The sequence below is a fragment of the Eschrichtius robustus genome, chromosome 3 (assembly GCF_028021215.1).
Source record: "Eschrichtius robustus isolate mEscRob2 chromosome 3, mEscRob2.pri, whole genome shotgun sequence".
In the NCBI taxonomy this organism is placed as follows: Eukaryota; Metazoa; Chordata; class Mammalia; order Artiodactyla; family Eschrichtiidae; genus Eschrichtius; species Eschrichtius robustus.
The window spans coordinates 162,405,678-162,408,447 of NC_090826.1; the positions used below are offsets into that span (position 1 = coordinate 162,405,678).

Below are 2,770 nucleotides of genomic sequence, written 5' to 3' on the forward strand. Positions count from 1 at the left end.
TTTTTCAGCAGTAACTTTGCAGTTTAGAAGGAAGTGGCACAATGTAATAAAAATGCTGAAAGAAAAAAACTTATAACCTATAAGGATACTCTATCCTACAAGGTTAGCATTCAGAATTGAAGGAGAGATCAAGAGTTTTCCAGAAAAGTAAAAGCTAAAGGCGTTCATCACCACTAAACTGGTCTTACAAGAAATGTTAAAGGGACTTCTTTAAATGGCGAAGAAAAGGCCATAACTAGAAGTAGGAAAACAAACTTATGGTTCCCAAAGGGGAGAGGGTGGGAGAGACAAATTAGGAGTATGGGATTAACAGATACTACTGTATACTAAAATACCAATAGATAAGCAACAAGGATTTACTATATAGCACAGGGAATTATATTCAATATCATGTAATAACCTGTAACGGAATATAATCTAGCAAAAACTATAACTGAGTCACTTTGCTGTACACCTGAACTCACACAATATTGTAAATCAACTATAGTTTAGTTCTGGGGGAAAGAGGCCGGCGGCGGCGGCGGCGGCGGCGGCGGCGGCGGCGGCGGTGCCGCCGCGAGAGCCGAGCGGCCGGGGACTCCCCTCCCCCGCTGCCGGGCGGTGAGGCGCGGGGCCTGATGCGCCCCCCGCCCACCCCTCGCCCCAGCCGCCGCCTCGCCCCTTCCCCTGGTCCGAGCGGCCCCTAGTCCGCCCGCCCGGCCCGCGGGGAGCGCAGCGCAGTCCGTTGGCCCGCGGCGGGGCGGCCTCCCGGAATCTTCGCGGCGCCCAAGGACAACCAGGAAGCGGAGCGGCCAGGATGGCGCGTCCGCGGCCCCGCGAGTACAAGGCGGGCGACCTGGTCTTCGCCAAGATGAAGGGCTACCCGCAGTGGCCGGCCCGGATTGAGGAACTCGCGGAGGGAGCTGTTAAGCCTCCAGCAAATAAGTATCCTATCTTCTTTTTTGGCACCCATGAAACTGCATTTCTAGGTCCCAAAGACCTTTTCCCTTATAAGGAATACAAAGACAAGTTTGGGAAGGCAAACAAACGGAAAGGATTTAATGAAGGATTGTGGGAGATAGAAAATAACCCAGGAGTAGAGTTTACTGGGTACCAGGCCATTCAGCAACAGAGCTCTTCAGAAACCGAGGGAGAAGGCGGGAATACTGCAGAGGCAAGCAGTGAGGAAGAAGGTGATAGAGTGGAAGAAGATGGAAAAGGCAAAAGAAAGAATGAAAAAGCAGGCTCAAAACGGAAGAAGTCATACACTTCAAAGAAATTCTCTATAAACAGGCCCGGAAATCTCCAGGAGATGAAGATGACAAGGACTGCAAAGAAGAAGAAAATAAAAGCAGCTCTGAGGGTGGAGATGCCGGCAATGACAAAAGAAACACAACTTCAGACTTGCAAAAAAACCAGTGAAGGGACCTAACTACCGTAATGAATGCTGCATATTAAGAAAACCACAAGAAGGTTATACGTTTGGTTGTCTAATATTCTTGGATTTGATATGAACCAACACATAGTCCTTGTTGTCATTGACAGAACCCCAGTTTGTATGTACATTATTCACATTCCTCTCTGCTGTGTTTGGGGGAAAAAAGACATTTTAGCCTTTTTTAAGGTTATTGATTTAATTTCATGTTATTTGGTTGCATGAAGTTGCCCTTAACCACTAAGGATTATCCAGATTGTTGCACAAGCTTATACAAGTCTAGGATCCTTTATCAAGGCAGTTATGTTCATCAGTCTCCTGCCTTTACTCCACCGTCACCAAACACTCAGTGAAATATAAGTTAGCATTTTTGAAAATGACCACTCAACATAATGCTTAAGGGATTTCCTCTCTGTGACAGAACCTAGGAACCAATTCCTAGATACATAATGTTGGCATATTGAAAATGAACTTAAAATTGTTCTTCAGTTTTGAGACCATGTGTAAAGTTTAATCGTATTGTAAAATATCTATTCCGTATTAGAAATAGCTAGTTGACAGCTTATACTTCTCAAAACTCATGTTGTTAACGTACATAAACTCAGTTTCTGTATGTGAAGTTAGTGAGTCTTTTGTGTTACTCCAAAACAAAGGCAATGATTTATTTTTTCCCAATCTCAATACAATTTGAGCTAATCACTCAAGCTGGATACTTTACATTTTAAAGCTGGAATCAGCAGTAGCCCTATGGGAAGTAAGACAAAGCATTGCCTTTTATATATAGACTTCTAAAATGATCTGTTGTTTTCTTTTGGAACTAGAATTAGAATAGTTAATATTCATCCACAAACCATTATTATCTGTACGTTATTGTTGCAATTGTGATAATAGAAAATTTTATTTATTTTTGTGCCAGCTCATATTGTGAGAACACGTTTAGTCAGTTTGGGTTTTATCAGTGCTGTTATGCTTGTCCTTGGAAACATCTTTCACGTATTCAAGGTTTGTAGTTGAAAACTTTACTGTAAAAAAAATCAAAAACAAAAAAACTATTGTTTTTACATAATAAATTTATTGGAATGTGTACCGGGAGTAAGATTTGAGGTTGTAAACAACTAAGTTAGTGTAATTTGGCTTCATATATGTAATGTGAGGTAATGTAATTCATATCTTAAAGCAAAAATTGTTAACAGCAAGTTGGCAATAGAAAAAATATATATACTTTAGTTTTTTAAAAGTCAGAGAAACAAACATCAAACAGGAAGAAAACCCAACTTTTTTTAACAGAGAGAGAAAAATTAAAAAATAAAAATAAAATAAATAGCATACCATTATTGTTTCTATTTATTTAGATTT

General features: G+C 40.9%; 1 pseudogene; it reads left to right on the forward strand.

The window, feature by feature from the left end:
* Window positions 1-717: 717 nt before the first annotated feature.
* On the forward strand, window positions 718-1,553 carry LOC137761579 (hepatoma-derived growth factor-related protein 3 pseudogene; annotated as a pseudogene).
* The last annotated feature ends 1,217 nt before the right edge of the window (window positions 1,554-2,770 follow it).